This window comes from Macaca mulatta, chromosome 9 (assembly GCF_049350105.2).
Source record: "Macaca mulatta isolate MMU2019108-1 chromosome 9, T2T-MMU8v2.0, whole genome shotgun sequence".
NCBI classification, from domain to species: Eukaryota; Metazoa; Chordata; class Mammalia; order Primates; family Cercopithecidae; genus Macaca; species Macaca mulatta.
The window spans coordinates 122,399,991-122,413,331 of NC_133414.1; the positions used below are offsets into that span (position 1 = coordinate 122,399,991).

Consider the following 13,341-nt stretch of genomic DNA (forward strand, 5'->3'; position numbering starts at 1 on the left):
TTTCCCAGAGCTTTGTCTAGAGAGTATAATAAACATTCATTTTAGGGAGGACAGAGCAATCCCTGGGTAACCAAATTTCCCTGAAGGCTTTGGGGAGCTTCAGTCAGGTGGTTGGTTAGTCATTTGGAACAGCAGATTGGGACAGAATGGGGCTCTTGATGCAGAAAGCCTGAGGCTTCTATAGATAACAATTGGAACTCATGAGGTTGGATCATCCCACTCTGTATTTCAGACATCTCCGAGGAAAAACTAGGATTCACTTTTCTCCTTTGACTTCTCCGTAGAGCTGCATGTTCCCTTTTTTAGCTACTTTTCATTAAGACTACTATATAGTTTTTAATTTCTTAGGTTATAAAAATAATTAACCATAAGCTTGATGTACTATATGTGTTATGTGTAGGTCTAGAGATTTTGTTGTAGTATGGTGGAGATGAAAATATGTGGTATGATACACAGCATTTAAAAAAATGTACATTTGCTTGCCCTTACAGTTTCAGTGTTTAAGCTATCAAGAATTAAGACCTATTCAGGAATTTATGTATGTTTCAATCCACATAGATTAAAAAAACTCTTTTTTTCAACTTGGAGACATAGTAAGAGTACACATAGGAAACCAAACCTGAGTTCTGTCATGCTGCAAGTATTTAAGCCTTTCCTATTTTCTAGAAATTAGGTATATAATTTCAGTACATTTCCCATCCCTTACTATATTCATCTGTAAAATGAGATGTATTAGATTCTCACCAAGGTCCCTCATTATCCTGAACTTCTGTGACTCTGATTTATTGACAGTTTTAGAGATTGGTTACTATGTTAGTAATTTAATATGTCTCCCATCATTGCAGATGTGACATTTTTAGGAACTCAAGGATTGTAGAGGCATAAATAAGATGCACATTCCTAGGTTTTTATCAATTACGTTACCTGTCATTAATAAGAAACTCTTAGTCATCTGTTGACTTATACTTTGCTCAGCTTGGGGTTTGGGCTAAGTGATGTTTCTCTTTCATGCTAGCATTTCTGTTAGGATTCTAATATTATGTGTGGGACCACAGTGCTAATTACTGTGTTTTAGCATAGCATGTCGGAAAATTTGTAAAACTGCAAGCATGCCATAGTGTTCTTATAGTGCCCAAAGGAGAATATGTGAACGTTAGACCACCTAAAACAAAAGAAGGTACTTTTATATGGGAATATAAGTAGCAAGAAAGAGAGAGAGAGAAATAAATAGATTTTAGAATGTATTATCAAAAGATCCACAAATGTGTGGGGTTTGGGCTGGGGCCTATGAGAGAGAACTAGTATGTTAAAATGAAAAACTAGAAATTATTTCTCCTTAGCCTCTTATTTAAAATGCCTGCTTCGTGGAATTAAGGAGAGCTGAGGTAGAAGTTCCAATACTGGGGTATTTGGACAATAGTGTTGATCCATTTCAAAGAGGGCTCTGTAGGCTTCTTCTTAATTTTAAGTTTACTGTTGGATTTTAATAGAGATTTTATTATGCTGGTTACATAAAGCAGAAAGAAGACTTACAGAAATATCCATGTGTTTATCATCTGAAACAAGGAAAGGAATAGAGTTCATAAGTATATGTGTCTTATTTTTACCTGATCAAAAAGCTACTAGTGTGGAAGTAGCTTTTATTACTATACATCGTGAACATTGATGTATGTTATAAAATGACATTTGTTTCTTTGACATCATAGCATCTTTAAGATATAATGGTGATTGACTCTTTTACCCCTGATATTCTCAGGTATTATATGGTATGCCTGACAAAAATGTTACTTTAGGCCAGGTGCAGTGGCTCACGCCTGTAATTCCAGCACTTTGGGAGGCTGAGGTAGGTGGATCACCTGAGGTCAGGAGTTTGAGACCAGCCTGGCCAACATGATGAAACCCTGTCTCTACTCAAAATACAAAAATTAGCCGGGCATAGTAGCGTGTGCCTGTAATCTCTGCTACTTGGGAGGCTGAGGCAGGATAATTCCTGGAATTTAGGAGGCGGAGCTTTCAGTGAGCCGAGATTGCGCCATTGCACTCCAGCCTGGGCCACAGAGTGAGACTCCATCCCAAAAAATAAAAAAATAAAAAGTTACTTTATAAATTTATGCTGAAAGTTAACTCCGAATACTATAAATTCCTATTCCCCTTTCCCCCATGCCTTAAAATCTTATTTTCACAGAAGTACAAAGGAGAGAAAATAAATGATATAATGTGATATTACAGATATGTTCCTTGCAAATACCAGTAATTTTATCATTTGGGATGGTTCTGATAGTTGGAAGTGGGACCTATAATATATAATTATTTTTAAAATAAATGCTTGATTTTACTGTGGTCTTGGTCACAGCCTTCTGGCACACTTCCAAAAATCAACATTGCTAAGATGTTACTGCTGTTAGAGAATGTGGCTGCAATAGCTATCTGGCTCTTTGGGGAGCATCAGATAAGCTCAGATTCTAGCTTATTTACTATTTGGTATCACAGGTGAAAAAATCTCAAGGTCTGTCATCCTTAAAACTCTACTAAATAAGCCATGGCTGCAGTGTAACACTGATTTCTTCCTAAATATCTCTTCAATCGGCCTTCTTTCCTGTTATCTTCATTACTGTCCTCCTAATCTCAGCTACCATCATCTCTTACCTGGACGACTGCAGTAACTTATTACCTGGTGTCCTTGCAACCACAGTTCTTTTTTTTTTTTGTTTTGCTCTGTCACCTAGGCTGGAGTGCAGTGGTGTGATCTCGGCTCACTGCAAGCTCTGACTCCCGGGTTCACGCCATTCTCCTGCCTCAGCCTCCCGTGTAGCTTGGACAAAGGTGTCCGCCACCACGCCTGGCTAATTTTTTGTATTGTTAGTAGAGACAGGGTTTCACTGTGTTAGCCAGGATGGTCTCAATTTCCTGACCTCATGATCCTCCCGCCTCGGCCTCCCAAAGTGCTGGGATTACAGGCATAAGCCACTGTGCCCGGCCAGTTCTTATGAATTATATTGGTCAACCTTCTTTGGATACACGTTTTCTTCTACCTCAAGATCTTTGCATACATTCTGTTCCCTGCCGGAAATCATTTTTCCTCCCCCTTTGTTCTCTCTGTTGAACAACACTTTTCCTTCAGCTCGATCATAAGTTCCTCAGGAATGTTTCCTCATCTGTCATAGTAGTAGATCAGGTCTTCACATACTTCATGGCACCCCTATTTTTCCTTCATAGTGTTCATCACGTTTATAGAAATACTGTTATCCAATTCTTTCTTAAATTCGTATCCTATTCACTGGATTAAAAACACTGTGAGGCGGGCAGGGATTGAGTCTCTTCTGCTTCAACATTTATCCCTAGTACTTACCACAGTGCCCCGTACATAGTATGTGTTTCTTAAAGAATGGAAGGTTTTCAAACTCCAAGTAGACTGTCTTAAATTGAGTTTCTTTTTTGTGCTGAGTACCATATTAGACTTGAAGGAAGGATGATAGAACCCCTGCTTTGGCAAACTCTAATTACTTTGTGTTCTAAGGGATGTTAATGATACATTTGGAAAAACAGTATGTAGTATTTAAAGAATAAAAATCTCTAAACTGTCAATTCTTTTAAACAAGTAGGCTACAGAATGCCACAATTTTGAAGAACGTTCAGTGTCATCCTGTTTCGTGAAAATAAAATAATATAAAAACTTGCGTATTGAAAGAACCAGAAGTCTGTCAAATATTGGCAATAAATATTCGTATGAGCCTGTGACACGCACATAGTAATTGCATTGTTTTAAGGTAATCTGGGAAGTAGTAAATAGCCAATTTATGCTTTAATTTCAAGTTGATATATTTCTTCTCTTTAGTGTCCTATAGATACTAAAGAATCTCATAACAGCAGTATTTCAGTTCCACCTTCTAAGATTGAGGACACTAAAAAACAACTTTTCTGTTGCTTATAAGGCTTTAGTTTAATTTTTCTTAAACTATAGAATAAAGAAATGTTTTAGTCTTATTTTAGATAGAATTATTGTGTTGTTACATTTTTAGCTTTGCATCCTTATCGGCTATCTTCATGGATTTTTAGTTTTTCTGCAGGGAGGGATGGTGGTGAATTATTTTCCTAGGATAGTTACAAAGGATTTTTTCCAGTAGTAATTTGAGATGCTTTATCTTCTCTTTATTCTACATGAACCTATTTGTTCATAGAAGAATTGAATGAAGCCTTATTTTTATTTTTGTGTAATGTCTTTCCACTATTCTGTTTCAAAGTTTTTTATTTTAAAAAATAGTTTCTGGGTCTTTGTCCCCTAGAAAACTCCCAAAGTTTCAGGACAAAAATGTAGATTAGTACCAGTTAAACTCTTAATGATGTTGTTATTATTCTTCAGTATTTTCTGCATTTTGAGTGATTAACACTTCCAGTGAAATGTGTTTTGTGATAGTCTTCCACGAAAATTGAGTTAAATGAAAAATTCCCAAGAATTATATGCTTTATACTAAAAGAACTCAGGATTTCCTTTAAATGCTTCCTTGAAGTGTAAGTTTGCTTCCTTGAAGTGTATGCTATTTTTTTTTTGAGAGAAGTCTCGCTCTTATCCCCTAGGTTTGAGTGCAGTGGCTAGATCTCGGCTCACTGCAACCTCTACCTCCTTTAACAATTAACGATTCTCCTGCCTCTGCCTCCCAAGTAATGGGGATTAAGTCGCCTGCCACCACGCCTGGTTAATTTTTGTATATTTTGGTAGAGATGGGGTTTCACCATGTTGGCCAGGCTGGTTTGGAACTCCTGACCACAAGTGATCCGCCCGCCTCGGCCTCCCAAAGTGCTGGGATTATAGGCGTGAGCCACTGCGCCCGGCCTGCTATTGCTGGGTTTCTTAAGGTTATATTCCTCTACGGAAGTATTGAAGGAGACTTGTATGATCATGCCTTGTAAGTCAGTAGGACAGTTGTTTCTGTTCCCATTCGATGAAAGGCATTTTTGTCAAAATATTGAATATGTGATGTAGAAGATCACAAAATGTAGAAAGGGAATGCTTCAGTACGGTTCTCTGTTTTATGAAGACAAAATATTATCACTCATTTTATGGTTAAAGCACATGTGGCTTAGAGATGGTGATTGCTTAAGCCTTATAGCTGTAGATGGTGGCTGACTTTATTGTCAAGCTGGATTTTAAGCAATACATGCATCACTGTTGTAATCAGGCAGTACTGTTGACTCGAAGAAAGCTTTCTCTTCTAGATTTCTCCTTACAAATGAAAGAACATTGCCTCCTTTTGAATATGGCATGATTCTTTGTCATTTTTTCAGTAAGGAGAGTTTTCTAGATACTAATCTAATCAAAGAGGTTTGATAGTATGCTTTGACAAAGTATATTTCCAGGTCCCATTTTTAGTGTGATTTTATAGTGCCGATGAAATATAAACATGCATTTTTTTGTTAGATTGTTTTTTTATTTTGATTTCCTACATTTTAAAACACAGTCAGCGGTACCATAATTAACAGCATTACCCATAATATCAAGTCTATTTTTTTGAAGTTGCTCCTAATTTTTATATTGTTATTAATATACTCACCTCCTCCCCATAGATGCAAGTGTTATACATCTATAGGACCACTCATTTTTCCCCCAACAATTATTTACTGAGTATTTATTTCAGGCCTGACTCTTTTTTTTCTTTTCTTTTCTTTCTTTTTTTTTTTTTTTGAGACAGAGTCTTGCTCTGTTGCCAGACTGGAGTGCAGGGGCACGATCTCGGCTCACTGCAACCCCCACCTCCCGGGTTCAAGTGATTCTCCCACCTCAGCCTCCTGAGTATCTGGGACTACAGGTGCGCATCACCATGCCCAGCTAATTTTTGTATTTTTAGTAGAGACGGGGTTTCACCATGTTGGCCAGGATGGTCTTGAACTCCCGGCCTCAAGTGATCTGCCCGCCTCAGCCTCCCAAAGTGCTGGGATTACAGGCATGAGCTCGCGCCCAGCCAATGCCTGACTCTTTCTTAAAATGATTACCTTTGGAAGTCAGGTGAGTTAGGAAATTGCTGATATTTTCTGTACTTTTAAAGGTTTTTTAGAATATTGCTCTGTAATAGAATTTGTTGTTAACCAATGAAGTAGTTTAGATAATTAGTGGTTTATCTTAATGTCTTTTTAAACTTTGAGAATATGTTTAAGACCAGTTATTTTAACCTTCAAAATTCTCTGTAGTTTCTAGTGTTGCTCCCTTACCTAAGAAGTATTATTTTACAGGGTCGGGCGTGGTGGCTCACACTTGTAATCCCAGCACTTTGGGAGGCCAAGGAGGGCGGATCATGAGGTCAGGAGATCGAGACCATTCTGGCTAACATGGTGAAACCCCGTCTCTACTAAAAATACAAAAAATTAGCCGGGCATGGTGGCGGGCGTCTGTAGTCCCAGCTACTTGGGAGGCTGAGGCAGGAGAATGTTGTGAACCCGGGAGGCGGAGCTTGCAGTGAGCCAAGATTGTGCCACTGCACTCCAGCCTGGGCGACAGAGCAAGACTCCGTCTCAAATAAATAAATAAATAAATAAATAAATAAATAAATAAATGAGCTCTGTTGGCCAGGTGTGGTGGCTCATGCCTGTATTCCCAACAGTTTGGGAGGACGAGGCAGGTGGATCTCAAGGTCAGGTGTTCGAGACCAGCATGACCAACATGGTGAAGCCCTGTTTCTACTAAAAATACAAACATTAGCCAGGCATGATGGCACATGCTGGTAATCCCAGCTACTTGGGAGGCTGAAGCAGGAGAATCACTTAATCCTGCATAGTGGAGTCTACAGTGACTTGAGATCACGCTACTGCACTCCAGCCTGGGCAACAGAGTGAGATTCCATCTCAAAAAAATTTTTTTTCTTCTCTATTTTTTCTAGCAGTTTATGTTAGGTTTTACATTTAGATCTAAAATTCATTTAGAGTTAATTTTTGCAGAGGGGGTGAAGTAAAGGTTGAAGTTCATTTTTTTTTTTTTTTTTTTTTTTGCAAATGGACGTCCAGTTGTTCCAGCATCATTTGTTGAGAAGACTATACTTTATTCATCAAATGGCCTTGGCATCTTTGTGAAAAATCAGTTGACCACAGACTTGTGCATCTTATTTCTGGATTTTCTGTTCTGATCCTTTGATCTAAATATTCATCCTTATTCTAATGCCGCACAGTCTTAATTATTATAGTTTTTCAGAAAGTTATGAAATCAGGTAATGAATGTACTCTGACTTGGTTCTTCTTTTTCAAAAGTTCCTTTGGCTATTCTGGGTCTTTTGCATTTTTATTTTAATTTATTTATTTTTTTGAGACAGGCTTTCACTCTTTCACCCAGGCTGGAGTGCAGTGGCATGATCATGGCCCACTGCAGCCTTAACCTTCTTGGGCTCAGGTGATTCTCCCATCACAGCCTCCTGAGTTAGGAGCTGGGACCACAGGTGTGCACTCCTACACTTTGCTAATTTTTGTATTTTTTGTAGAGGTACGGTTTCACCATGTTGCCCAGGCTGGTCTTGAACTCCTGGGCTCATGCAATCCTCCCACCTCTACCTTCCAAAGTGTTGGGATTACAGGCGTGAGCCACTGCACATGGCCGGCATTTTTACATAAATTTTAGAATCAGTTTGTAAATTTCTACAACAGAGAGCCTGCTGGAATTTTTATTGGGATTGCATTGGATCTGTAAATTAATTGGGGGAAACTCAATATGTCTTAACTATTGAATCTTCTTGTTCATTAACATGGTATGTCTATTATTTGGATGTTTTCAAATTTCAGCAGTATTTTTTAGGTTTTCAGAGTGTGGGTCATGCACATACTTTGTTAAATTTACCCAGTATTCTTTGATGCTATTTTAAATGGCAATTCAATTTGGCATATTGGTTTTGTGAACTGACTTCGCTAAACTTAATTGTTCTAATAGTCTGTATATTCCTTAGGATTTTCTTTTTTTTTCTTTTTTCCGAGACGGAGTTTCACTCTTGTTGCCCAGGCTGGAGTGCAGTGGCGCAATCTTGGCTCACTGCAACCTCCACCTCCTGGGTTCAAGTGATTCTCCTGCCTCAGCCTCCTGAGTAACTGGGATTACAGGCATGCGCCACCACACCCGACTAATTTTTGTATTTTTAGTAGAGACAGGGTTTCTCCATGTTGGTCAGGCTGGTTTCGAACTCCTGACCTCAGGTAATCCACCTGTCTCAGCCTCCCAAAGTGCTGGGATTACAGGCGTGAGCCACCGTGCCCAGCTTCTTTAGGATTTTCTAAATAGACAGTAATGTTGTTTGCAAGTAAAGACATTTTTATTTTTTCCATTTCCTTCTCTGTGTTTCCTTTTTTTTTGTTTTATTTCACTGGCTAGAATCTCTAGTACAGTGCTGGATAGAAGTGATGAGAATGGACATTCTTGCCCTGTTCCTGATCTTATGAAAAAATGCATTCTTTGACCATTGAGTGTGACTATAGTTTTTCTTAGATGCCTTTTAGGTTGAGTGAATTCCTTTCTTCCCTTATTTGCTGAGTTTTTATCATGAATGGATGGTAAATTTTATTAAATGCTTTTTCTACATCTATTGAGGTGATACTGTCATTTTCTTTTTTATTCTGTTAATATGGAGGATTACATTGATTGATTTTTGAGTCTCTTAAACCTGCATTCCTGAAGTAAATCCTACGTAGTCATGTTGTATTGTGTACTGTTGCAGTACCGATACTAACAACCGAGAGCTAAAACAAACTTCACAGGTTTAAGGATTTAGTTCCCAACATGTCTGCCCTCGCTACAGATGCCAGCCGTAAGTTTAGGAGTCCTCAGGCCACTCTCACATCTGACCAACCGGCTGCAAATTCAGAGGTTCCTACAGCCCCTTCAGGTTTGACAATTTGCTAGCACTACTTGTAACTCAGGAAAGTGCTACACTTTGTCTGTTTTTAGAGACAGGGTCTCACTGTCACCCAGAGTAGAGTGCAGTGGTAAGATCATAGCTCACTGCAACCTCAAAATCCTGGGCTCAAGGCAGTCCTTCTGCCTCAGTCTCTCAAGTAGCTAACAGTACAGGCATGCGCTACCATGCCCAGCTGCTATGCTTATAATTGCAAGTTTTATTGTAAATGATACAGATCAGGACCAGCCAAATGCACAGACACAGAGAGTGAGGTCTGGGAGGAACCTGGACACAGAGCTTCTGTGCCTTTTCCATGGAATCAGGATGCATTACCCTCCTGGCACATTTATATGTTTACTAACCATGAAACTCACCCAAGTTTCAGGTTCCAGAGTTTTTATTGGGATATTATTACATAAGCATGATTGATTGAAGCATTGGTTATATGGTTGTCAGTTCCCAGTACTTCTCTCCTGGCCAGAATCAGTGACTCAAAGCCCCAACCCTCTAATCACATGGTTGGTCTTTCTGATGTGACCAGCCCCTATCCTGAGTTCTCTCTCCTTGGCATAAACTCAGGTGTGGTCCAAAGACTCACCATGAATAATGAAGACACTCCTAATTACTCAGAAAATTTCAAGGTTTTAGAAGCTCTGTCCCAAGAACTAGGGTACTTTCTTTATATTATTAGGTTCAATTTGGCAATATTTTGTTAGAATTTTTGTGTCTACGTTCATGAGAGATATTAGTATTTGTTTTGTTTGTTTTCTATGTAATTTCTTTGTCAGGTTTTGGTATCAGGCTAATACTGGTCTCATAAAATGATTTGGAAAGTGTTCCCTCTATCTTTATTTTTTCAAATATTTTATGTAGGATTGGTTTTATTTATTCCTTAAATGCCTGGTAAAATTTGCTAATGGAGAACTTACAGGCCTGGAGTTTTCTTTGTGGGAAGTTTTTTTTTTTTTTTTTTTTTTAAATTATGATTTTAATCTCTTTAATAGGTGAAAGGCAATTCAGAGTTTCTGTTTCTTCTTGAGCTAGTTTTGATCATTTGTGTCTTTCAAGAAATTTGTTCATATCATCTAAGTTATCAAATTTAGATGATCTGGGCAATTGTTGGCATAAAGTTGTTAATATTCTCTTATCCTTTTAATGTATGATGTATGTAGAATCTGTAATGATGCACACTCTTGATACTGTTTTTGTGTTGTAATTTTTGTCTTTTATTCTTCATCAGCCTTAGAGGTAGTTTATCAATATATTGATTTTTAAAAGTCAGCTTTCAATTTTACTGATTTTCACTATTTCTCATTTTCTATTTCTTTCATTCCTATCTCTGGTTTTTATTATATTTCTCTACTTCAGTTTCTCAGCGTTAGCAGTCTTGACATTTGGGGTCAGATAATTCTGTTTTGTGCATCTTAGGATGTTTAGCAGCATCCCTAGCATCTCCTCACAAAATGCCAGTAGCCTCCTCCTAGTTGGCATAACCGGAGTATCTCCAGACATTGTCAGATGTCTTGATGGGCAAAACTGCTCACAGTTGAGAACCATTGCTCAACTTCTTTCAGTTTAGTTTGTTCCTTTTTCTGCTTTCTTAAGGTGGAATCTTGGATCATTGATTTTGGACACTACCCTCCCAACAGAAGGATTTAAAGCTAAACAGTTGTGTTTAAGCACTGCTTTAGCTACATTCAACAACTTTTGATATGTTGTGTCATTAAGTTTAGAATATTTTCTAATTTCTCTGCAATTTGTTCTTTGAGCTGTGATTTATGTTCCAAATATTGGGATTTTTCTAATTAGCTTACTGTTGCTGATTTCTAATTAAATTTCATTGTGATTGGAGAACTTACTGTGTATGATTTCAGTACTTTTAGATTTGTTAAAAATTATCCTTTACAAAGCACATTTCTTTGAGATGTTTATGTAGTATGCCAAAAGATTTGTCAAGGACTTACATTAGGGTGTTTGCTATATTTGAAGTAAGAATTGATTTTTAAAGAATTCAGTCTGTATGCTATTAAAAAATTTTTTCCTGTTTACCAAAGTAAAATGTACATACAAAAAAGCATACAAATTTTGTGTACAGTTCAATGCATTTTTACAAAAGCAAAGAAATATTACAAATCTCAGAAACCCCCTCCTGACTTTTCCAGTCACTGTCACCCCTTCCCCAAGGTAACTGCAATTCCAACTTTTTTTTTTAATTCTAACTTTTTATGCCACAGTTTAGTTTTACCGGTTTTGAACTTTATGTGAATGGAGTTATGTAGTGTGTACTTTTCGTGTGTGTTTGGCTTTTTTCATTCAAATTATGTTGAAATTGTGTCGATTAATCCATGTTACTGTACAATAGTTGTAGTTAGTTTATTCTCATTGCTGTATAATACTACGTTGTATGAATGTTTCACAGTTTATGCATTCTACTATTGATGAATGTTTCCAGTTTGGGGTCAGTATGAATAGTTCTATATGAGCATTCTTTTGTATGTCCTTTGGTGAACATGTAAACATATATTGGTTTGGTATATGCCTGTAAGTGGAAATACTTAGTCACGAAGTATACATATATCCAGCTTTGATACGTAAGTTTTAAGGAAAAAGGTTTTTGATTGTAGTTATTGTTGTGCATCTTGTTTAGATACTTGCTGTTTGGGGCTTAGTTCTTGTGGTGGTAATGGTTTTGTCATTGTTAAGAAAGAAGCAATATATTTCTTATGAGGCATTTTTTCTAAAAGTTTACAGTATTCAACTTTTACTGTTTTTAATGGTTTTTAAAATGAGATGTACTTTTTGATGGAAACAAATGCACAAAACTACCATCTTAAAAGAAGAGTAATAATAAATAGAAGTTTTACTGTTCCACTAATCCCAGTATATTTTCAATCTCAACCCCTTTGGTACATCCTTGAGAGATACCTGCTCTACTGTAGCTGAAATTTTCTGTTTTTCTTGCCCTCTACGTATATGTGTAAGAATTGTAAGCTTTAGGATACCAATTAGAATTTAGCTTCATAGAATGTGTTCTTTTCATTGTGTGGAGGGCAACATGTGTGAGGCACTTCAGGATTAGAAAGTAAGTTAAATGATAATGTTAACAAAGTGTAGGGGTTTGGCTCATTAATTCATCAAAATTAGAAATCTTTTCTTTTGCTAGAAGAGAGTATTGGAATTCTGGAGTAGGGGTTTTTATTTTCTTTCCACGATGGTACTGCTCTTGAGCCAAACTGTACCATTTCGTATAGTTTCAATTCTATGGTTCATTTCTTTGACTACCACCAAACTACACCCTAAATAATCACAAGTTTATGTATTGGAGCTATGTTGTAGTCAATGAAAAGTCACATATCTGGTTAAGGTAGTCGCATTTCATAGATAATGACTCCCATTCAAATAGGGAATACATTAGGATGCCTCTCTTAAAGGGATGCTGTTTGTGAAAAATATTACCTGTGATTCAGTCATAAAATGATAGACATGTCTTTTTCTCTGTCATTGGAAGTTGTTAAGCATTCAGGGTAAGGGTGTTTGAAAGGAAGACACAGTTCATTAGTGTTTGCTCTCAGAGGTGCATTTTATTGGGAGAAGAAAAGTGGGCTAACTAGATGGGTTATTCAGAACATCTCAGCCTTACACAGGGAATTTATCGTAATTGAATATTTCAGTGGAACATTTTTGGAAGGGCTTGGGTGGACACATAGCTCAGAGAAGCAAAGGGGTTGTTTCTGAATGTGCTAGCGTGTGATGCGTTTAATTACTTGTTTATCGCCTCTGCTGTTTGGATTACTTTCTCTGTGTACATATAATTAGGCATCTCTCTCTGTAATATACTCCTAAACCTTGTACTGTCCTCACAGCTGACTAAATGATCAAGTAGCTTCAGTCACCTATCGTTCAGTTTCTCTTTCCATCATTATGGTTGTCGTTTGCTTATTTCCAGGCTAATTCTGTTATTGAGAATCTATCAATTTGTTGTCCCATGTAGTATAGTTAATAATGTTTTGGGTACCATAATTTTAATCTTTTAAAAAAATAATAAAAATATTAACAGCTAACAATAGCTAACGTCTGTTAAATGTTTATTAGGAGCTAGATGTTTTTATATATGTTTCTCTAATTCTCACAGTAACCTGGCTGAGGCATATGTAATACTCCAGTTTTACAGATGAGGAAACTAAACCAGAGAGGTTAAATAATTTGTCCCAAAGTTACACAGCTAATGTGAGTGACAGAGTTAATATTTAGATTCAGGACTTTCTTTCTCTAACACCATGGGTCTTTATGATCTCTCTGTGTTGTTTGCTGGTTTTGCTTTGGACTTCACAACTCGACTTGTTTGCTTATCTTATCCCTTCCACTTGGAATGGCATCTCCTTAACAGTTTCAGACTCTACCAGTAGCCAATGTACCTATCATTTAAGCCTTAGAACAAATGCCACCCTTTTCTGAAGTTTTTCTTACAGTGCCATTTGGA

General features: G+C 37.3%; 1 protein-coding gene across 10 annotated transcripts in view; it reads left to right on the top strand.

The window, feature by feature from the left end:
* Positions 1–13,341, top strand: part of MXI1 (MAX interactor 1, dimerization protein) — an 81,184-nt gene that overhangs the window by 22,211 nt on the left and 45,632 nt on the right.